Source organism: Conger conger, chromosome 3 (assembly GCF_963514075.1).
Source record: "Conger conger chromosome 3, fConCon1.1, whole genome shotgun sequence".
Classification (NCBI taxonomy): domain Eukaryota; kingdom Metazoa; phylum Chordata; class Actinopteri; order Anguilliformes; family Congridae; genus Conger; species Conger conger.
Genome location: NC_083762.1, coordinates 51,352,919 through 51,376,651, shown reverse-complemented (window position 1 = coordinate 51,376,651; position 23,733 = coordinate 51,352,919). Strand labels below are relative to the sequence as shown.

The 23,733-nt window shown below is 42.8% G+C and overlaps 1 long non-coding RNA gene across 1 annotated transcript; it reads right to left on the bottom strand.

The window, feature by feature from the left end:
* Window positions 1-1,802: 1,802 nt before the first annotated feature.
* On the bottom strand, window positions 1,803-20,432 carry LOC133124796 (uncharacterized). Its single transcript, XR_009708345.1, has 3 exons — window positions 20,028-20,432; window positions 10,752-10,855; window positions 1,803-2,084 (listed from the first exon to the last, which is right to left on the bottom strand). It is a non-coding gene; the product is annotated as an uncharacterized LOC133124796 (long non-coding RNA).
* Between the last annotated feature and the right edge of the window lie 3,301 nt (window positions 20,433-23,733).

Genomic DNA, 23,733 nt, shown 5'->3' with positions numbered 1-23,733 from the left:
TCAATCAAGAAATCACTTAAATAGGACCTGCCTGACAAAGTGAAGTAGACCAATTGATCCTCAAAAGCTAGACATCATGCCGAGATCTAAAGAAATTCAGGAACAAATGAGAAAGAAAGTAATTGAGATCGATCAGTCTGGAAAAGGTTATAAAGCCATTTCTAAAGCTTTGGGACTCCAGTGAACCACAGTGAGAGCCATTATCCACAAATGGCAAAAACATGGAACAGTGGTGAACCTTCCCAGGAGTGGCCGGCCGACCAAAATTACCCCAAGAGCGCAGCGACGACTCATCCAAGAGGTCACAAAAGACCCCACAACAATATCCAAAGGCATCATTTGCCTCAGTTAAAGTCAGTGTTCATGACTCCACCATAAGAAAGAGACTGGGCAAAAATGGCCTGCATGGCAGAGTTCCAAGACGAAAACCACTGCTGAGCAAAAAGAACATTAAGGCTCGTCTCAATTTTGCCAGAAAACATCTTGATGATCCCCAAGACTTTTGGGAAAATACTCTGTGGTCTGACGAGACAAAAGTTGAACTTTTTGGAAGGTGTGTGTCCCATTACATCTGGCGTAAAAGTAACACCGCATTTCAGAAAAAGAACATCATACCAACAGTAAAATATGGCGGTGGTAGTGTGATGGTCTGGGGCTGCTGCTTCAGGACCTGGAAGACTTGCTGTGATAAATGGAACCATGAATTCTGCTGTCTACCAAAAAATCCTGAAGGAGAATGTCCGGCCATCTGTTCGTGACCTCAAGCTGAAACGAACTTGGGTTCTGCAGCAGGATCCAAAACACACCAGCAAGTCCACCTCTGAATGGCTGAAGAAAAACAAAATGAAGACTTTGGAGTGTCCTAGTCAAAGTCCTGACCTGAATCCTATTGAGATGCTGTGGCATGACCTTAAAAAGGTGGCTCATGCTCGAAAACCCTCCAATGTGGCTGAATTACAACAATTCTGCAAAGATGAGTGGGCCAAAATTCCTCCACAGCGCTGTAAGAGACTCATTGCAAGTTATCGCAAACGCTTGATTGCAGTTGTTGCTGCTAAGGGTGGCCCAACCAGTTATTAGGTTTAGGGGGCAATCATTTTTTCACACAGGGCCATGTAGGTTTGAATTTGTTTTCTCCCTTAATAATGAAAACCTTCATTTAAAAAACTGCATTTTGTGTTTACTAATATTTAAATTTGTTTGATGATCTGAAACATTTAAGTGTGACAAACATGCAAAAAAAAAAAAAAAAAAAATCAGGAAGGGGGCAAACACTTTTTCACACCACTGTATGTATGCAAAAATACAGGCAGCCTATGAATACTCATTAGGAAAAGAAGGCGGAGGGAGAGAAAAGGAGGCGTATGACAGTGGTGTTTTCCTGCCTAAAAACAATATAGTGGGCGACAGATCAGCAGGCTTGCAGTGGTTGACCTCAGATGTATGCAAACTGTACATCATTAAGAAAATGGAAGGAGGGTGGGGGGATTGACATGATTAAGATACTTTATATTGATGATCAACAGTGCTGTGTTACCTATAGCAGATGTCATTCTTAGAAAAAAAGACTGCCAAAGGGTTCTTTGGATTATCTTCATAGGAAAACTCTTTATTTTTTCTGTAACCCTCTATGGTAGGTGTAAAAGCTTCGTTCCCCTCATTTTTTAAACTCAGATTTAAAAAATATAACTAAAGTTAAGTAATATAGAAGTATTAAAACCTGGTAATGGGCAATTCAATGTGACATTTGGATGCAAAATCCTTCCAAAATAACTTAACGTTATGAATGTGCCGCTAAAAGACAGGTATTAGCAAGGAGCTAATGATCATTAATTTAATATGTAGGTTGAAACACAATCATTAACTGAAACAGAAACAGCTGTGTAGGAGGGTTAAAACTGGGTGAGGAACAGCCAAACTCTGCTTCCAAGGTGAGGTTGCTGAAGACAGTTTAATGTCAGAAGTCATACACCATGGCAAGACTGAGCACAGCAAGACACAAGGTAGTTATATTGCATCAGCAAGGTCTCTCCCAGGCAGAAATTTCAAGGCAGACAGGGGTTTCCAGATGTGCTGTCCAAGCTCTGTTGAAGAAGCACAAAGAAACAGGCAATGTTGAGGACCATAGAGGCAGTGGTGAGCCAAGGAAACTTAGTACAGCAGATGAAAGACACATCATGCATTCCCTTCACAATTGGAAGATATCCAGCAGTGCCATCAGCTCAGAATTGGCAGAAACCAGTGTATGTATGATTATTAGCTCCTGTTTGATATAATTGGTTAATCATACCTGACTATCCATCCATCCATCCATTATCTTAACCAATTTATCTTAAACAGGGTCGCAGGGGGGCTGGAGCCTATCCCAGCATACATTGGGAAAGGCAGGAATACACCCTGCACAGGTCGCCAGTCTATCGCAGGGCACACACACCATTCACTGACACACTCATACCCATAGTCAATTTAGACTCCAATCAGCCTAACCTGCATGTCATTGGACTGTGGGAGGAAACCGGAGTACCTAGGGGAAACCCACGCGACATGGGGAGAACATGCAAACTCCTCACAGAGAGGCCCCGGCCGACCGGGATTCGAACCCAGGGATACCTGACTATACCCTGACTTTGTGAAAGTGCACTGAGAAGAATTGATGCTGGTTTGAAGGCAAATGGTGGTCACACCAAATATTGATTTGATTTAGATTTTTCTTCTGTTCACTCACTTTGCATTTTGTTAATTGATAAAAAATAAACTATTAACATTTCTATTTTTGAAAGCATTCTTACTAGCATTCTTACAGCATTTTTTCACACCTGCCTAAAACATTTGCACAGTACTGTACATTTCATTTAAAGTGGAAAAACACTGTGTGTAAACCAAATATCAAATGACCCAAGGAAACAAACACTTCACATACCTCATATAATTATATGGATAGCTTTCAATGGGTTATAGAAATATATGTTTAGGCTGCATAAAAATGAGTGAAAAGATTGAAAACCTGTGGTATAGAGCATTGGTATTTCACTGGTTAATTTGTTCTGAGGCCACAGGACCCCTCCCTCACCCAACCCATATTGTATTAAGAGCCAGGGGCGGGGATAGTGGTTGACCGTGCATTTCCCAAGAGGGCTGGTGCAAAGACAACTGCAGCGAGTCGTCCATCAGCAGTAGAGCCCAGCCTGCCAGTGATAATGTCCAATCAACACGAAATTCCCAATGGCAGGCATAATCCATCCTTTCTGCAAACCAATGCTCCCATTACAACCAGAAAAAGGGAGTGATTGATGGGAGGGCAGGTTTGTGTGTTTGCATAAATTCCCAGAGAAGAACGAAGCAGCTATTTTATTATACTACTGCGTTTTCACCGACATCACAGCACTTCATGTGTATTTTCCTAGTTATGGATGTGATGCTTTGACTTGTGGAAGAACCTATTCACTTGTAAGTCGCTTTGGATTAAAAGCATCTGCCAAATGACTAAAATGTAAATGTAAAATGTGAAACAGTGGAGGTTGGTAGCCTAGGGAGATCTCAACGGGAGACTTTCTGGTGGCGGCGCAGGGCAGGGTGTTGTGTGCATACTCAACCCAGGTGAGCATCTTGCTCCATGAAGCCAGATTCATGGGAGACACACAACGTAAGGCGGCTCCTAAATCCTGGTTGGCCCATTGGACTGGGGGTGGCAGCCAGATGAGAGGCTCCTCCCGTAGAGCCCTCTGGATCACCGCCTCAATCTTCCAAGTTACTGACACGACGGTGCAGGAACCGGGGAGGATGTTCTCAGGCGCCTCATGCTCGGGACAGGTGTTAAATTGTCGGGACAGGGCATCTGGCTTAACATTCTTGGAACCTGGGCGGTAGGTGAGTGCGAAGTTGAATCTTCCAAAGGATAGTGCCCATCTAGCTTGGCGTGAGTTGAGTCTTTTAGCTGTTTGGTGGTACGCCAAGTTCTTGTGGTCTGTCCGGACGACAAAAGGTTTCTCGGACCCCTCCAGCCAATGCCTCCACTCCTCTAGTTCCAGTTTGACAGCAAGGAGTTCTCGGTTCCCCACGTCATAGTTTCTCTCGCTGGTGAAAGGTTTTTGGAGAAGAAAGCGCATGGGTTTAACCGGTTCTCGGAGGCAGACACTTGTGACAGCACGGCTCCCACCCCAGTTTCAGACGCATCCGTCTCCACAACAAACTGGCGGGTGGGGTCTGGGTGCACCAGGATGGGAGCAGAGGAGATCTTGATAAATGCCCCCTCTGCTTCTGGACCCCAACGGAATGGCATGGCAGTGGATGTAAGCTTGGTGAGGGGGGAGACAACCTGGCTGTAGGACCTGATAAATCTTCGGTAAAAGTTGGCGAATCCCAAGAAGCGTTGGAGGTGTTTTTGAGAGACAGGCGTGGGTCAGTTAGTGACCGCCAGAACCTTCTTGGGATCCACCCTGATCTGTCCCTTTTTCAAAATGAAACCCAGGGACTTGACAGTGTCAGTATGGAAAACACATTTCTCTGACTTGATGAACAATTTGTTCTCCAACAGTCTCTATATTTTCATGCCCGCACGGGAAAAGTCCATGGGTTCGTCTCCTTCAGTTTGCCTCTCGTCCGGTCGGGGACTTGACCCTCGCCTGGGGTGTGTCTGGCCAGGTGGGACCTGTCTCTCGGTCCGCCGTTGTCTGGCATGGTTGTCCAAATGAATGGCAGCACGGACGAGTGGGTGGAACTGGGTGATTGGTTTGAGTCGTGCCAACTCGTCCTGGAGTGCCTCACTCAGGCTGTCAGGAACAGGTTCGGCAGAGCTGCATCATTCCAGTTGGTGGCTGGCGCGAGAGTGCGGAAGTCAATCGAATGGTCCGCCGTGGTTTTCCTGCCTTGGCGAAGGGCGATCAAGTGGGAGGACGGCTCTTGGTTGCTGGATGACTTTGCGGATCTCTTCAGCGAAGTTCGGGTAATAGGAACGCCTTGCATCTCTCCGGTTCTCCACCGAACCTCTCCGGGGTGGGGTGTTTGTGGCTCCCGGAATTGCCAGGTTCCCATGGGGTTGGTAGGTGGAGGTGCAGGCGGGTTGGCAGGTTGTTCCAGTGGGTGCGGCTGAATCGTGATGGCGAGTCTCCTCATCTCAGCACACAGCTCTCGAATCTCCTGACGAAGTTCGGAGATCCCTTGAGAGTGTTGCTGAACGATGGCGCCTTGTTCCTGGAGGGTGTGGAACATGGCTCTTGAGTCAGCAGGGTCCATCGTGGCGAAATTGTTCTGAGACGGATGCGTGGGGGGTTGGACCCAAAATGCATGACTCAGACAACAGAGATGTAATAAAGTCCCATCACTGCTTTATTCAGGGAATGTCCAGTGAGCTTAGTCAAATAACAAGCAAAGTTCATACACATACCAAGGGAGAAGGCAGTCTCGAAATCGGTAAACCATGCAAAAATTCGGACGGTAGGCAGGCTCGGAGTCGATGACGGCGCAAGAGTCAAGACCGAAGTCTGCTCCACGGGGCAAAAGCACAAAGACAGCAGGCAAAGTTGTGATACAGGCAGGCAATGGTCAACAAAACAGAAGTCAATAATCTTTGGTCAATAAACAGGCTTGGATCGTAACGGGTAGACAATAGCTTGACAAAACGCTTAAAAGTGCACTGACAAACAGGAGGCAACAATTTCGCAAAGACATGATATGGAACTGAGCTTATATGCACGTGTAGACAGGTGCAGACAATTAGCTGGAGAGCAGCATGCAAATGGAAATCAGGTGTGGAGGATTGATAAGTTAACCAGATAATTAGTAATCCTTAGTAATAAACCTATCCTGCCCTAGCGTTAGTAAATTAGTAAATTACATGCACAAGAAACGTAAGGTAACGTGAACACATGGTTAGAATGTTAGTATTACCCAATCCTGATCTAAAGTTAGTAGATTAGAAAGAAGACAAGGGAAATTGTAACAATTAGGGAAGCGTGAGTGACAGAAAGGGAGAGAGAGAGAAAGCATGAATGCAAGGATTGCAGAAAGACACAAAAAACTCTATGCTAAACAATGAACTGAACAAAACAACATAAATCGTGACATAACAAGTTTGCAAACTGTGACATGACTAAATTAAATAACGTGACATGACAAGACTAACAATTAAATCGTAACAACTAAACATGAAACGTAACATGACATGAAAATGAAACGTAACAGGAAATTAAACATAAAAACATGGCGAGACTAGACTAACATAATACGTGACGTGACAATAATGTAACGAAGACAATTACTAAACATAAAACATGAATTGACAGGCATGAAACGTGACATTTACTAAATCAATATTTGCACATTAGTAACTAAAAATGGATTGCACCACACAAACTAGTTTATACATTGAACTTAGTAACTACTAAATAATTGCACTATGGAGGTGTAAATTGTGCTGTAATGGTAGACTAGGAAAAATAAGGTACCCTAACCAAAGGCAGACAAAATGAAAATTACGGTTTAGAGCTTTCAAGAAGGCGGACTAACTAAAATGGCATTCGTCATCAATACGGGTTAAAGGCTAATTAATTTAGATAGTTGATGGTTTATGCTTGTGTAGTGGGCTAGTTCACTAGCTAGAGAAGCACAGGTGTGATAAAGTCAATGTCTCATAACAGGTTACCATGACAACACTCTCTGATTACGCCCAACCTGAAAGAGGGCCACAAAACTGCTGCATTATCTTCATGGAATGCAAAATTAATGCAAAATTAACAATGCTATATGTAGCCTATTAAACTAAATTCAAATTGATTTCCGTGTTTACATTGTAGCTTGTTGATTGGTGGCCTGTAGCGTAGTGGTTAAGAGACCCGCAAGGTCGGTGGTTTGATCCCCGGTGTAGCCACAATAAGATCCGCGCAGCCATTGGGCCCTTCAGGAAGGCCCTTAACCCTGCATTGCTCCAGGGGAGGATTCTCCTGCTTAGTCTAATCGCTCTGGATAAGAGCGTCTGCCAAATGCCATTAATGTAATGTAATGTAATGATTGGTTATTTACACAAGCTAAGACATGACTTACTTATCGGTGGTACAACTGAATTTAGTAAAGTGACACTTTGAAACATACACAAGCTTAAGTACAAACTTACAAATGACTCCTGCAACCCAGTGCAGGGTATAGGGTCACACCAGCTTTTCATAAGTTGTCCCTTTATTTGGAATGTAAAGCTCACATTGCAGGCTTAGCATAGCTACTAGTTAATTTACAACTAGACAGCTACTAAATTTGGTTACACCATTGTGTCCTTAACATAAAACGTAGTTAGTAGTGCACAAGCTCTTCATAAAGTAATGTAAAGTTACACACAATTATGTCAATGTTGATTGACTCAATCAGTAGACTCCAGGATATGTAATGGACATAACCCGTAACAGCAACCAATATTGTGTCATGTGCACCGCACTTCTCCATTTCCCCTAAGGCTATGAATTCAGAAACTGGTACCAAACTAAAGGGTTTACAGTAAAACTTTCAACTCAGTTATACACATAACATTGGCAAAGGTTTCAAGCAATTCTGCAATATATAGGTGCATCTCAAAAATTTGGAATATTGTGGAAAAGTTCTTTTTTTTCCGTAACTCAATTCAAAAACTGAAACTTTCATATATTCTAAATTCATTACACATAAAGTTAAATATTTAAAGCCTTTTTTTGTTTTAATCTTGATGAATACAGCTTATAGCTCATGAAAATAAAAAATCCAGTTTCTCAAAATATTAGAATATTACATGAAACCAATCAAAAAAAGGATTTATAATACAGAAACGTCAACCTTCTGAAAAGTATGTTCATTTATGCACTCAATACTTGGTCAAACAATCAGACTGCTGGGGAAGACTGTGGACTTGACAGTTGTCCAGAAGATCCTCATTGACACCCTCCACAAGGAGGGTGAGCCACAGAAGGTCATTACTGAAATGGGCTACAAGTATCGCATTCCTTGTGTCAAGCTACTCCTGAACCAGAGACAACGTCAGAAGCGTCTTACCTGGGCTAAGGAGAAAAAGAAGTGGACTGTTTCTCAATGGTCCAAAGTCCTCTTTTCAGATGAAAGTACATTTCGCATTTACTTTTTGAGTGGAGATGCACAGAATCCAAGTTACTTTACGTCCAGTGTTTAGTTTCCACAGTAAGTGATGATTTGGGGTGCCATGTCATCTGCTGGTGTTGGTTCACTGTGTTTTATCAAGTCCAGAGTCAACGCAGCTGTCTACCAGGAGATTTTAGAGCACTTCATTCTCCCGTCTGCTAACAAGCTTTATGGAAATGCTGATTTCCTTTTCCAGCAGGACTTGGCACCTGCCCACAGTGCCAAAACTACTAGTAACTGGTTTGCTGACCATGGTATTACTGTGCTTGACTGACCTGAACCCCATAGAGAATCAAGAGGAAGATGAGACACCAGACCCAACAATACAGACGAGCTGAAGGCCGCTATCAAAGCAACCTGGGCTTCCATAACACCTCAGCAGTGCCACAGGCTGATTGCCTCCATGTCACACTGCATTGATGCAGTAATTTGCGCATACTCAAGTATTGAGTGCATAAATTAACATACTTTTCAGAAGGTCAACATTTCTGTATTATAAATCCTTTGATTGGTCTTGTATAATATTCTGATATTTTGAGATACTGGATTTTTGTAAGCTGTAATCATCAAGATTAAAAGAAAAAAAGGCTTTATGTGTAATGAATCTATTTTCAAATTCAAATTTTTTGAGATGCTCCTGTGTTTAAATCGGTCTGCCCTTTGAAATGTTATCTAACTATAGTGTGTGGTGCAACATGTTTTATTTTAGTTGTGTATTTACGTTACTTAGTAGTGATTTACATTAGTTCTTGGTTATTCACAACTGGTGCAACCAGTCCCATGTCATTAAGTAGGCCTACTTTAGGATGAAAAGTCACTTTTAGTAGAAGCTCTTATCCAGAGTGACAAAGAATGAAGAGCAAATGAAATTGAGGGACAAGTACATTCAGGTCCCTAGAGGAAAGTACCGAGTCCTAGCATGATCACATAGATACAAATTTAACCCTTGAAGAGTACATAAACTTACCAATGAGCATACCACGGTTGGCAGCTAGAATACCCTGAGTACTACAATAACTATATATAAGTGCTATTATAATCTATGGCATGAATAATGCTAATAATGGTAGTGAGGTTGGGAGGGAAAGGTGCAGCCTGAAGAGATGAGTCTTCAGTCTGCGCTTGAAAATGGTCAAAGATTCCTCTGTTCTGACATCCACAGGAAGGTAATTCCACCACTGTGAGGCCATAGCAGACAGCAGTCGTGACCGAGAAGAGCAGGTGCGATGAGGGGGAGGTGCCAGGCATCCCAAAGTAGCGGAACAGAGGGGTCTGGCTGGTGTATAGGTTCTGATTAGTGATTGAATATACGCAGGGGCTTCTGCCAAAAGGCAAGTTTGGCCGGCTCTCATGGAGCAGCATAATTGCCTCGCTGCTCCAGTGGGAGGGACTTGGCAGGGTTAGCGGATCGCCGTGCACAACAGCACCCCGGGCGCCTCGGAATCACGGTCACGAGCATGAGATGAGACGACTTGAAGAAGGCGTGTTGTTCTCGGATCGCCAGATCCCTTTGGGCCGCCAAGGGATGAGGTGTCGGCGGTGTAAACACTAATTGGATTGGATAGGGTACAATTGGGGGAGAAAAAGGGAAATCAGAAATCAGAAATAAAAAAATAAAATAAAAATATATATGCAGAGGCTGATCCCTTAACTGCCTGGTATGTGAGAATCAAGGTTTTACATTTCATGTGAGCCATAACAGGCAGCCAGTGGAGGTTGCTGAGCAGGGGGTGATGTGAGAATGTCTGGAAACCAGACAAGCTGCAGCATTCTGGATCAATTGTAGGGCTCTGACAGGACCATTGCTTGAATGAGGAGCTGAGAATGTGTGGTGAGGAAGGGACAGACACTCTGGATGTTTACAGGAAGAACCTGCATGCCCGGGTCACCGCTACGATGTGCTCGGAGAAGGACAGCCCATCGTCCATTACCAAAGAGGTTTCTTGCACTGGGGGATGAGGTCACTGTGGTATCCCCCAGAGATGGGGACTCGAGTCAGCGACTCGGAAGCGACTCTTGAGTCGCACATACACAGACTCCAGACTCGTCCAAAAATGACTTGAGACTCGACTCCGGCTTGTCAATAAGGACTCGTGAACAATAAGAGTCTGCCAAATGGCATCGTGAAAATGACAAAGTGAATAATGTCACAGCCAATGATTATTTTTCAATTATTTATATTAAAGATATTCCTTAGTTAAAACACCACTGAACCATGAACATAAGATAACATAAGGCCATCCTGAGAAAGGCTTTGCCAAAACGTTGGCTCAGGTGTGGTAGTTAATTTATATATGAATAAATAAATGAAATAAACACTATCTTTTTGTGTGCCCCTGATAAAACTGCTTCTTCAATTGTCACACACTTGATGTAATATACAAAATATGTCTTCTACACTTCTGGTTTCTATATCTTCAATTAGCATAGGAATCGTGATGAATTTATATAGCCATACTGTTGTTTAGGCTGCACCATTCTGGATACTTGAGACTTAACTTGGACTCTAGCTCAGAGACTTGAGACATGACTTGGACTTGCATTTGATGACTTGTTAACATCTGTGGTATCCCCTAGTGAAATAGGAAAATCAGAGAAAAGAGAGGTTGGAACTGGGATGAAGATTAGCTCCACCTTACCAGGCCGTTGATGGCAGTGCAGGAGTGGTCAGCACCCAGAGGGAGGCCAGACAACAGAGTTAAGATTACAGCATCTGGGATTCGGGGCACGAGCCCTGCTGGCACTACGGAGAGGGAAAAATTGAGATTGCTGTTAGGGAAGAGAGCAACAGGTAGCAACAGGGACATTGGGGATTGTAAAAGTGGCCCTGCCAGGAGGTATCTTTGGCTGCATAGCAACAAGGACAGTGATTGAAAACCAAAGCAGTTATGAGAGTGAGACAACTGAACCCACTTATCAAGAGCCAAAAAATAGTCAATGGTATACTGGGGAAAAAAACTGTATAATGTTAATGTTAAGCACCTGTATAACATTCTGTACAGATAAGATTCTTTCAAAAATAATTCAATGAAAGGTCCTAAATAAACGTATTATACATTTTAGTAATTTGGCAGAATAGTTAAAAACTGAATCAAATCAATATTTTTGTGACCACCCTTTGGCTTTAAAACTGCATCACTTCTCTGAGATAGCCAACGCTGTCCTGCAGTTCTATAAGACAATCAGCAGGTAGGTTGTTCCAAGAATGTTGGAGAACTTGCCACAGTTCTTCTGCAGACTTTGGTTGGCTCCTTGCTTCTGATCACAGACAGCCTTGATCAAGTTTTTATGTAAAAAGTAGTCAATTGCTAACAGTAATATGTTATTTTTTAAAATTAAATACACAAATGTCTCTGTAAACTAAAATCTTTTCGAAAATGAATATTTGGAAATCTCAAATGTGCTATTTTATACTAACACACACAAAAAAATTAACATATATATAATAAAGTCTAGGGTGCCTAAGACTTCTGCACAGTACTATATATATATAGTCAGGTCCATAAATATTGGGACATCAACACAATTATCCTCTTTTTGGCTCTATACACCACCACAATGGATTTGAAATGAAACTAACAAGATATCCTTTAACTGCAGACTTTAATTTGAGGGTATTTACATCCAAATCAGGAATTACAACAGTTTCTATATGTGCCTCCCACTTTTTAAGGGACCAAAAGTAATGGGACAATTGGCTGCTCAGCTGTTCCATGGCCAGGTGTGTGTTATTCCCTCATTATCTCATTTACAAGGAGCAGATAAAAGGTCTAGAGTTAATTTCAAGTGTGCTATTTGCATTTGGAATCTGTTGCTGTCAACTCTCAATATGAGATCCAAAGAGCTGTCACTATCAGTGAAGCAAGCCATCATTAGGCTGAAAAATCAAAACAAACCCATCAGAGAGATAGCAAAAACAGTGTGGCCAAATCAACTGTTTGGAACATTCTTAAAAAGAAAGAACGCACCGGTGAGCTCAGCAACACCAAAACACCCGGAAGACCACGGAAAACAACTGTGGTGGATGGCAGAAGAATTCTTTCCCTGGTGAAGAAAAACCCCTTCACAACAGTTGGCCAGATAAGAACACTCTCCAGGAGGTAGGCGTTTGTGTGTCAAAGTCAACAATCAAGAGAAGACTTCACCAGAGTGAATACAGAGGGTTCACCACAAGATTTAAACCATTGGTGAGCCTCAAAAACAGGAAGACCAGATTCGAGTTTGCCAAACAACATCTAAAAAAGCCTTTACAGTTCTGGAACAACATCCTATGGACAGATGAGAAAAAAGATCAACTTGTACCAGACTGATGGGAAGAGAAGAGTATGGAGAAGGAAAGGACCTGCTCATGATCCAAAACATACCACCTCATCAGTGAAGCATGGTGGTGGTAGTGTCATGGCGTGGGCCTTTTGTGGGCCTTTTATGGCTGCCAATGGAACTGGTTCCCTTGTATTTATTGATGATGTGACTGCTGACAAAAGCAGCAGGATGAATTCTGAAGTGTTTTGGGCAATATTATCTGCTCATATTCAGCCAAATGCTTCAGAACTCATTGGACGGCGCTTCACAATGCAGATGGACAATGACCCGAAGCACACTGCGAAAGCAACCAAAGAGTTTATTAAGGCAAAGAAGTGGAATGTTATGCAATGGCCAAGTCAATCACCTGACCTGAATCCGATTGAACATGCATTTCACTTGCTGAAAACAAAACTGAAGGGAAAATGCCCCAAGAACAAGCAGGAACTGAAGACAGTTGCAGTAGAGGCCTGGCAGAGCATCACTAGGGATGAAACCCAGCGTCTGGTGATGTCTATGCTTTCCAGACTTCAGGCTGTAATTGACTGCAAAGGATTTGCATCCAAGTATTAAAAAGTGAAAATTTGATTTATGATTGTTAGTTTGTCCCATTACTTTTGGTCTCTTAAAAAGTGGGAGGGACATATACAAACTGTTGTAATTCCTACACCGTTCACCTGATTTGGATGTAAATAAAATAAAATTAAAGCTGAAAGTCTGCAGTTAAAGCACATCTTGTTCGTTTCATTTCAAATCCATTGTGGTGGTGTATAGAGCCAAAAAGATATTTATGGACCTGACTGTACCTCTAAAATGCTATATGAAATAGAAATTATGTATGTGTCAATTATGTGCCAACAATTAATTCAGGGATCCAAGATGCAATCTGAGGAGCGTATTGAGTCTACACCAGAAGATGGTAATTGGCTTATGTGAGCAGCGCATCCCACCACAGAGGCCGGAACAGACAGAAGATGTGCCTGAGATGAGTGGTTGAAAAGATGGAGTGGGGTGGCTGGTTTGATGATGGTCAGAAGACATGGAGGAGCCATTCCCATCACATCCGGGTAGGCCCATACCAGTGTTTTGAGTGGACGAGGTGATGACAAAGGAGTGTATTCTTCCGAAGTTGAACAGGAAGAATCTGCCTGCAAGCCTGTCTCACTCACCCAGGTTGCTGTCATGTGTCACTCCAAGGTTTATGGCAGTCACTATAGCAGCGCTACTAAACTCCAGGTCCTGCAGTGCCTGTAGTATCATAAAAATGTGCACATTTTAACAACATTATTTAAAATTGTGGATACATGCACTCTTTGTCCTCATGACCCACACTCAATCGAATATTCATGACAAACAGATTTTCCTAAATTGAATTAATAATTTCATCGCCCTCACATGATGTGAATACACATGATGTTTATCTACCAATGTATTATTTTGATTGTTGGTCTCAACCTGTTTTCATTCTCTTTTATCGATTAACAAGCATACCAATGATCTCGATCTTGATCTGCCTCCAACCAGCCCGAGTCCATCCCTGATGCAGCCGAGACCCCACATGTCTACCACGACGTTGGACAGGTCTTCAGCAAATCCCGAGCCTGCTCCCTGCCTCCTCACTGGTCCTATGATTGTGCCATTGAACTGCATCCTGGCACTACCCCGAGAAGTCGACTCTTCTCCCTGTCCGTCCCGGAGACCCTCTCCATGGAGAAGTACATTGGTGACTCCCTGGCTGCCAGTCTGATCCATCCCTCATCATCTCCAGCTGGAGCCGGGTTCTTCTTTGTGGAGAAAAAGGACATGTCCCTACGACTTTGTATTGAATTGTATTGTATTGTATCTCCTCTGCCTTCTCTTCACTACAGAAGTGCCAGTACTTCACCGAACTGGATCTCTGCAACGCCTACCACCTGGTCCGCATCCACAAGGGCGAGTAGAAGATGGCTTTCAATGGCGACCACTACGAATACCTTGTGATGCCAATCGGGTTCTTCTAGAACCTCATCAACGATGTCCTCCGGGACATGATCAACCGCTTTGTGCTTGTTTACCTGGGCAATATCCTCATCTTCTCCGGTACCCTGGAGGAACATGTTAACCACGTCCATCAAGTGCTCCGTCACCTCCTGGAGAACCGTCTGTTTGTCAAAGCCGAGAAGTGTGAATTCCACCAACCCTCCATCCAGTTCCTCAGCCTTGTTGTCTCCAGGGGGAAGCTTGAAATGGATATTGAAAAGACCTCTGCTGTAGCTAATTGGCCCCCTCCTATGAACTGCAAGGAGCTCCAATGCTTCTTTGGGTTCGCCAATTTCTACAGGAGATTCATCCACAAGTACAGCTCCGTCGCTGCTCCCCTGTCTGCATTGACCTCCAGCAAGGTCACTTCTGCTGGACACCCGCTGCCGACTCTGTCTTCAGGGAGCTGAAGAGGCACTCCTCTGCTCCTGTCTTAAGCATGCCCAACCCTGAGAAGCAATTCACCCTTGAGGTGGACACATCCGACACTAGTGTCGGAGCTGTCCTGTCCCAGCGATCCCCGGACAACAAGGTCCACCCTTGTGCCTTCTTCTCTCATCACCTCTCGCCTATGGAGAGGAACTACAGTATAGGAGACCGGGCAGTGAAGTTTGCTTTTGAGGGGTGGCGCCATTTTGTCTGGACCGACCAGCACAATCTGGAGTACTTGTGGACTCAATCCTCCTGTATAGGTCCTGTTCAGCTGCCCCACATCTCAGAGGGAATGGCCCAAATGCTTACAGAGACAGCATCGACACTGGCCATAATCTCTGAGACACAGAATCTTTGTCTTCTTAAGGAGTATGGTCCGTTATTCATCTGCCCTTTTTATCCCTTTATATCCAATGCTAGATTCACTAATCAAATTGTTGTTCACATTTATGAAATGGAGTAAAGCCAAATTTAATTAATGATATAATTTGACATGAGGCGGATCAAATTATCCTAGATCAGTGGCCACCAACCCTGGAGATCTACTGTCCTGTACTTTTTCACTCCAACCCTAACAAAGCATGCCTCATTCAACAGCTTCAAATCTCATTGAGCTGCTAATTAGTAGAATCAGGTGTGCCAAATTAGGATTGACGTGAAAACCTTCAGGACGGTAGATCTCCAGGAATAGGGTGTGTGACCCCTGTCCTAGATTGTTCAAGCGACGTACTATATGAAATGGAGCCCTGTGCGATATATTACAAAGCGAGATTACGGGGTCAGCGATGTTACTTCTAACCCTGTACTACAAAGCTGAGTTGCTTTAAATCTGGGTAGGTATATCGTTGGGGCAACGAATCATGGCTAACCTGGACATGTTACGTTCAGGCTATCGGCTTGAAACATAAAAGCACTGCCCTTTGACCAATCAACTCCTTGGAGGTGGAAGTCTCTTCATAACATTCCTGTCGAGCTCGGGGTTGTTTTCGCTTGGCAGAGACAAAATTAATCGGCTGGCTTTCTGGTTACACTATACGAATGTAAAATAGATTCTCAACAGAGAGCATACATAAGCCAACATAATGCAATATTCTTGAACCCTGTGCATCAATATCTACTTCCCTTAGCCTAATTAGGCCTATAAGTTTGAACTTGAGTTTAAAAATGGTTGGCATTTATATAGCGCCTTTATCCAAAGTGCTGTATAACTGATGCTTCTCATTAACCCATTCATACACCTTGCAAGGCACCAACCAGCTCATCAGGAACATATGGGGGTTAGGTGTCTTGCTCATGGACACTTCGACACACCCAGGGCGGGATCGAACTGGCAACCCTATGACTGCTCTTACTGCCTGAGCCTATTTAAAAATAAACTTTGGTGCGAGTTTAAGAATAAACCTTTTTAGCTTCAGGCATAATCATTTTAAATGTCTTATATTAAGTTACATTTTAGGAGCTCTAGAAAGTGTAGCCTAATTCCCGCAGCAGAAATAAACTGTAGGACAATTTGTGATATTGTAGATTTATTGGTTAAGAGTGGTATGATAACCTAAATAAATGTATAACTAACGTATTTACACTATTAGCAATTTTGCCAACAGTTGTCCCTGGCATTGTTGGCGGAATATGTACTTTTTGCATAGACCGCCACACGTGAAATCTCACACTTCGTGGTTAACAAAGTTAGTAACCCCGTAGTATCGGTTAAACCCGATAGCGGTTATTTGGTTTAGTGAAGCCAGCCTACACAAATAAACCCTGGGTATGTTAAATTCCCTTCGTAATACACCCCTCTGGAACGAGGTCGGAAATTGGACATTTCAACTGGGAACGCAAAAATTATATAATGGCTCTCCATTTAGACTGTAGGCTAGCCCTGTTATAGGAAGTTGAGTAGCGTATTTAGATTGATATTATGATAACATACGTGACATGTTCGACCCATAAGGCAATTCCTAATTTGTATTTCGTAGATAAACTCAGTCTGGGATACTGATAAGCAAGGGTAACGGGGTAAGACGCTGCAAACATTGTGGTCTTATATCTTCATCTAGTGGACAGCTTGGGTAGTTCCATTAGAAAACCACAATATCCAAATCAGCTCTGCAATGGCCAAAGACGACTAACATCCGTTTATAGAATATATTAGGCTACATTTAACGAATATATAAAAAGCACTCAGATAAGTCCACCTATTAAGCCCACCCAAATCTACACGTACAAATCTTTAAATCAACACATACATTTTTACATATAGAGGTGTCTGTAACTCGTCTTTCACATAGGCCGCACATGAGCGACATTTTCCGCTCAGTTTGCCGCCATGGTCAACGCACAACATTAACGTGATCCACATTAAATCAGTACAGGGAGAGAGCTGGTCGCTCGTTTTCAGGGTCTCTGCTTATTTACATATGATTTTATTAAATTAAGCATTGCCCACAAAATTAACTCAATCCACATTGAACCAGGGCGGGGAGAGAGCTGTTCACTCGTTTTCAGAGTCTCTCTTCTTCTCCACTTTTTCTAATTGCTTTTGAACGTGAAATGAATGCCGTTATAAACAAACAAAAAACACTTGGACTATCTGCTGACCGCAACATAGAATTCCATCCTGCCTATCTATAGGTAACGTAGCTAGCTAGCGATGCCTGTTCATAATCTGGTAGATTTCAACTAGTAGTGCTTATTTGTTACAAATCCGGTAGCCCCAGTAGAAAACATATATGTTTCGCCATGCTAATTTGTTTCATTTAAATTAAATTTCTCCTCCATGTTGCGTTCGCAAAGTTGGTCCGTTCTGTACTCCCCACTCTAGCTACTGACTGCGCTTGAAAGGTCCGCGACTGGAGGGGTCAAAGTTAAATTTGGTTGAACTATGAGCGAAACGACTCTGGCAAGCAGTAAAGGGACTCTACATTGATATCATCTGCACTTGCCGCTTATGCGCAGCCTATGTGGAACCAGGGTCAGTATTTGAACAATGAAGATTTTGCTTTCTATTCCAGCACATTGGATTTTAAATGAATCATTATTTATCAGTGCAGTCCTCCAGTATGTGGATATTGGTACAATTTATGTTCTTGGTCAAAGTCACATTCTGATTGGTGATGGGAACATTAACTGAAGCTCCTGACCCATATCTACATGATTGTATGCATTGCATTGCTGCCACACAATTGGCTGATTAGATAATTGCACGAATAAGTAGGTGTAATAAAGTAAAAACGTGCTAAAGTGCTCAGTGAATGTATATCTAAATGCAAAATTATGCACCGACATAGTAGGCAAGTAGGCAAGCTGAATTTCTTTTTTTTATTGACTTAACTTACTTAGCCTAATTGTACATCCAGAGCTGGATGAGCAATGACCATCTAAAGCTCAACCCAGGTAAGACGGAGGTAATCTTCATCCCTGCTCTAACCTCTCCCTTCTCCAATTTTTCCATCTCACTAGGGGATACCACAGTGACCTCATCCCCTAGTACAAGAAATGTGATGGACAACAGGCTGTCCTTCTCCGAGAACATTGCTATGGTGACCCGGGCATGCAGGTTCTTCCTGTACAACATCCGTAGAATCCGACCCTTCCACACCACCTACTCCAGTCAGCTCCTTGTCCAAGCAATGATCCTGTCCCACCTGGACTATTGCAATTCTCTGGCTGGCCTTCCAGCATCTGCCATCAGTCCCCTACAACTGATCCAGAATGCCACAGCCCGTCTGGTACTCAATGTTCCCAGACATTCACGTTACCCCCCTGCTCAGCAACCTCCACTGGCACCTCCCCCTCGCCATACCCGCACTTCTTGGTCACGACTGCTGTCTGTCCTGGCCCCACGGCGGTGGAATGAGTCTCTGATCACTTTCAAACGCAGACTGAAGACTCATCTCTTCAGGCTGCACCTTTCCCTCCCTACCTCACCACCATGATTAGCCTTGTATATGCCATAGACTATAATGGCACTTATATAGTTATATATAGATATTGTTGTGTTTTGTATTAGCTATTGTATTGTTGTACTCTGGGTATTCTGGCTGCCAACCATGGTATGCTAGTTTGTAAGTTGATGTATTCTTCAAGGGTTCCGATTGTATCTGTATGGTCACGCTAGGACTCGGAACCGTACTGTCCTCTAGGGTCCTCTTCACACTTGTTCCTGAGTTTAATCTGCACTTCATTGTACGTTGCACTGGATAAGAGCATCTGCTAAATGCCTTGTAATGTAATGTAATGTAATGTACACTCACTATCCAATGTTTTTTTTAAAGTGTTGTGTTCAATGTTGGTCAGAGCTAGCTTACCTACATTTTCTCAGGCCCATTTAGCTTCATCCATCCATCCATCCATTATCTGAACCCGCTTATCCTGATCAGGGTCGCAGGGGGCTGGAGCCTATCCCAGCATACATTGGGCGAAAGGCAGGAATACACCCTGGACAGGTCGCCAGTCTATCGCAGGGCACACACACCATTCACTCACACACTCATACCTACGGGCAATTTAGACTCTCCAATCAGCTGTCGTGAGCCACAGACCCCTTGCCGAGCTCAGACCTCACGTTCCCACGAGCAGTACCCCACGAGGAGGTGTCTCGGGGACGAACTCAAGTACTCCGAACGTCCTGGAGCCCTGGTAAGTTCTACTGAACTTCCAGCCCAGTCTCGAAGTGAAGGGTGTGATGCAAATCTGGTAATCGATGTCCTGTATTCAATGTATTCCTCTAAAGACTCTTTATCACCTATGATTATAGTAAGATATACTTTATTATAATCAATCAAAGGAATAGAGTTATACAGATTACAGTGTACATATCATCTTTTGCAGTTTGCTAATCACATGCAAGTTACATATACCCCTCTTAGCTCTTTCTAAATTACCTTTCCACCACGATGTTTAGAAATCAAGGTACACCCCTCCAATATCCATCCTCCTCTTTGGCCTTTACCTTATCTTATGGCTCCCCCTTCACGGAGATAAAAGCTACTGAACTTCCATTAATACAATGGGTACGAACACCCCTAAAGTCTACTACTTATTTATATCGTATATAGTATCTTTCTAAAAAATAAAAGACATAAAAATAAAAGGAAACTTATAATGTATTACTTCTATGTATTACTTTTCCTACTTCTACAAGTAATATAGATTATAATTACCACTCATGCCCTAAATATAGCCATCTCGTTTTCTGCGGGATTTGATCCCTCCTCCTTGCTGTTGATGAGCTCTTTGAACAGCTGCATTGGTTTGGGAATCTGGGGCAGGATCAGGACCCAGACTTTCGAAAGACGTGACTTTGCACTTCGTACTTCTCCTGCCTGTTGTCTGGGATGTGGACTGGTATTTCTTCGAACACGTCGGGGGTTTTGCAGTGCAGCCGCAGCATATGCCTCTCCTCACTGACACTGAGGTTAGGGGGGGAGGCTTCAGGTTCTTGCGTGGGTCCAGCAGGAAGGTGTTCTGTAGCGTGGAGGAACCCCGCGTCCCGTCTGTTGGCCTCCAGGTGCAGTTCACGGCTCCAAGCATGTTGTAAAAGCCCTTTAACTCTTTCACCAGCTTTTCTGTATGATGAGGGATGCGTGTGAACACCTCTTCGACATCAGTCCTGCTGTCACAACTCTTGGGCTGAGTCCGCACCGCGTACGTCACTCCTCTCTCCATATCCATATCCTGGAGTGGCGCGCAGAGGGAGCGCGCCACTCCAGCTTGACTACAGCTGTCTTGTGTTGCTCTCTCTTCACCAGCTCGTAGATATCTTCTGAAGCCAAATTCTGGGATCCTGCTCTAAGGTCTAAAAGCTTATCCCTTATATATCTTTTTTGCATACAAAAGTGTACCTTTTTTGATAAGAAATGCCCCCATTATGTCAAGCGGGAAGACATTTATCTCTTATATAACCTGTTTTTTAATGACCATATTAATTATTTCTGTTTTTCCAATTGTCATTTTCTCATACCTTAAAAGAACTGTCCCCAATATTTTATGTCATGGGCCCCTCTGGTTTGGGAATTTCCCCCATCTTAATATATGAGTGGAAAAACACTAGCCCTTATGTTGTTTTTAATGAACCTATTCATCACTGGTGTCTGTGTCAGTTTCATAATCTCTCCTTGACTTCCTCCAAACTTTGATTTCATGTAAGCCAGACGTTAAAGCCTGCCACCATCCCAACACCCTCTTTAGGTGCCCCTTTTTGTGGCGCCTTAAGGGATCTACAAAGGACATCCAGCCAATAGCTGAGTGTAAATCATCCGCCATTAATCATTAATTTTCTTTCGGTATTGACATCCCTTCCGTTTTCCTTATTTTTGTTTTTCTTTAGCCAGGCATTGTGCCCCTCCCCTGTAGGGTTGGGGTATTCTCAGTCAGAACTTTAACCTTGCTCCTTAAAACCCTAAATCTAAGTCCCCCGACTTCAGACTCCTCTACTGACAAGTATGGCTGCTCATTCTCTGAACCACATATTTTTCTTCTTACGGGCGTTCTTACTACCACCTCGATGGCGTGTGCGAGGGGTTAACAATGCATTCCTTTCTAACCCATCCCCCGTCAATCTCTCATCAGGGGGGCCTAGGGCCGGGTCCTCGACACAGCCTAACGTGCATGTCTTTGGACTGTGGGAGGAAACCGGAGTACCCGGAGGAAACCCACGCAGACACGGGGAGAACATGCAAACTCCGCACAGAGAGGCCCCGGCCGACGGGGATTCCAACCCAGGACCTCCTTGCTGTGAGGCGGCAGTGCTACCCACTGCACCATCCGTGCCGCCCCATTTAGCTTCACTATTTCTAAAATCAAGTAGAATTGTTGGAATAAAATATAAATCCTTACACACTATCATATCCTTCGGGTATTGAAAGCAAAAATTCCCTGCTTTAAAAGGAGCACATTAATCCTGTAACCACAAAGATTGCCCTTCTCCGTTTAAATCTAATGCATTGGCAAAGTTTTCTTTGAAAATATAAAAATATGAGCCAAATTGTATAGAAGCTATTGGCATAAAAGTAAAATCATTAGACCAACATCCCATTTTTATATGTATACCCTTTCCGTCAGATTCCCTGCCTAAAATAGAACAGATCTATTGTGGTTCATGCCAAGCAAGACTGTCAGCCAGAATCCATAGAGAAGAGGGATGAAAACATAAAGAATCATATATATATTGAAGTGACACGCAATTGACCTCACTGGATTTTTTTTTTGCACCATTCTTGCAAACTCTAGTGAATGTTTGCCAGACTGGCAAATGTGCCCAATGAGTTTTTCGCTTTACTGTCCTGGGATATAAAGTTTAACGTGGTCATTAGGAACAATTGTATAATGCCACACCAATGAAGCATCAACATTGTAGGACAGCAATAATCAAATATGGACAAATATTCAAATCTGGCCCTGGTTTTCTTTTCTGCTATTTCTGCTATTGATGTCTTAACACCTGACTCCCAGGTAAGGGGGGGGGGGGGGGGGGGGGGCAGCAGTTCAGATTCCAGTTATAGGCTATAGTCTATTTCTGTTCTAGGAGGATGAACTTGTGGAATTGTATTGAGATTGATATTATGATAACATACGTGCGTGACATAAGACATATCTCAGTTTGCATTTAGTAGATAAACTGGTTCTGTGATACGCGTGTACAAGAGTAACAGGGAAAGACGGTACAGACATTGTGGTCTTATATCTCCATCTAGTGGACAGCTTTGGTAATTCCTTTAGAAAACCACAAAAACTACTAGCGATCCAAATTCAAAGACAGCCAACTTCAGTTTATGATTTAATCAATACTATATCAATAAAGTTGATAAAATCTAAAAAAGTTGATTATAATATAAATAATAGAAGGTATTTGCTATAACCAAATTATGGTAAGCAGAAACACTAAAGTGTACCTATTAAGCCCACCCAAACCTATTTATTTTGTATTTACAGTATTGTGCACCCTAGACTTTATTATATATATGTTATATATATAATGTTATATATATTTTTATATATATATTTTTTGTGTGTGTTAGTATAAAATAACACATTTGAGATTTCCAAATGTTCATTTTCTAAAAGATTTAATTTTACAGAGATATTTTTGTATTTAATAAAAAAAAAGTAGCATATTACTGTAAGCAACTGACTACTTTTTACATAAAAACGTGATCAAGGCTGTCTGAGATTAGAAGCAAGGAGCCAACCAAAGTCTGCAGAAGAACTGTGGCAAGTTCTCCAACATGCATGGAACAACCTCCCTGCTGATTGTCTTATAGAACTGCAGGACAGCGTTGACTATCTCAGAGAAGTGAAGCAGTTTTAACGCCGAAGGGTCGTCACAAAAATATAGATTTTTAACTATTCTGCCAAATTATTTTTGAAAGAATCTTATCTGTACAGAATATTATACAGGTGCCTAAGGCTTTTGCACAGTACTGTATGCATTGAGTCGCTTCCTTCATGCAGGTATAAGAAAGCAAGCTTTGAGTATCTAATCTTAATGCTAGGTTTCTGATTGACTTTGGACTTTGTTATTGGTGATTTTCAACATGAGGACCAGAGAAGACTCTCCGCAGAAGGCTCCACAAACATATCTACAGAGCTATGTTGCAAGATGCAGACCACTAGTTAGCTGCAAAAACAGGATGGCCAGGTTACAGTTTGCTAAGAAGTACCTACTTAAAGAGCCTATAGGGTTCTGGAAAAGGGAGAGCAAGATTGACTTGTATCAGGGTGATGGCAAGAGTAGAGTGTAGAGGCTAAAAGCAACTGTCCAAGAATCAACCCCCCCCCCCCATCATCAGTGAAACGGGTGCTGGCACGTTGCATTACATTACATTAAGTACATTGCAGTGCATACCAAGGTCATATAACACACTACAG